This window comes from Akebia trifoliata, chromosome 4, assembly GCF_017979445.1.
Source record: "Akebia trifoliata isolate Shusen 1 chromosome 4, ASM1797944v1, whole genome shotgun sequence".
Taxonomy (NCBI): domain Eukaryota; kingdom Viridiplantae; phylum Streptophyta; class Magnoliopsida; order Ranunculales; family Lardizabalaceae; genus Akebia; species Akebia trifoliata.
This window is the reverse complement of record NC_141378.1, coordinates 31,275,335-31,276,080: the sequence shown is the minus strand read 5'-3', so window position 1 is coordinate 31,276,080 and position 746 is coordinate 31,275,335. Positions and strand designations below refer to the sequence as shown.

Sequence of the window (746 nt, the reverse complement as noted above, 5' to 3'; positions counted from 1 at the left end):
CATTTACCTAGTTTTCTAGAGATATGTGCTACTTTCAAGTATAACGGTGTTGATGATGATGCCATCAGGTTGCGACTATATCCATTCTCATTGAGGGAAATGGCTAAGAATTGACTGAACTCATTGCCAAAGGAGTCTATCACCACTTGGGATGACTTGGTGAAAAAGTTTCTTGCGAAATACTTTCCACCTTCAAAAACTGCAAAGTTGATGAATGAGATTACTACTTTCATGAAGTTGGATAGCGAGTTTCTCTATGAAGCTTGGGAAAGGTATAAAGATTTGCTTCGGAGATGTCCTCATCATGCTCTACCAGATTAGTTGATCACCCAAATTTTCTGCAATGGGTTAGTTGGATCTATCAGAATAAGTGTTGATGCTACAATAGGTGAATCTCTTATGGCGAAGACATTTGAGGATGGGTATAATTTATTGGAAGAGATGGCCTCTAACAACTTCCAATACCACGCAAGAGGATGAATCCAAGAAGAACAGCAGGAGTGCATGAATTAGATGTTCTTACTGCTTTAACTACTCAAGTGGCATCCTTATCTAAGAAATTTAATTCATTTGGAATTCATGCCATTCAAATCCCTATTGTTACATGTGAAATTTGTGGAGACAATCATTCAGGAGATATGTGCCCTAATAATCCAGAGTCTCTCAATTTTATTAGTAATAGGTAGAACAATCCATACTTCAACTACTACAATCCGGGTTGAAAAAATCATCCGAACTTCTCTTGG

The 746-nt window shown here is 37.7% G+C and overlaps 1 non-coding gene across 1 annotated transcript; it reads right to left on the bottom strand.

Moving 5' to 3' along the window:
- Nucleotides 1-203: 203 nt before the first annotated feature.
- Nucleotides 204-311, bottom strand: LOC147404713 (small nucleolar RNA R71). The gene has a single exon (XR_015178187.1). It is a non-coding gene; the product is annotated as a small nucleolar RNA R71 (small nucleolar RNA).
- Between the last annotated feature and the right edge of the window lie 435 nt (nucleotides 312-746).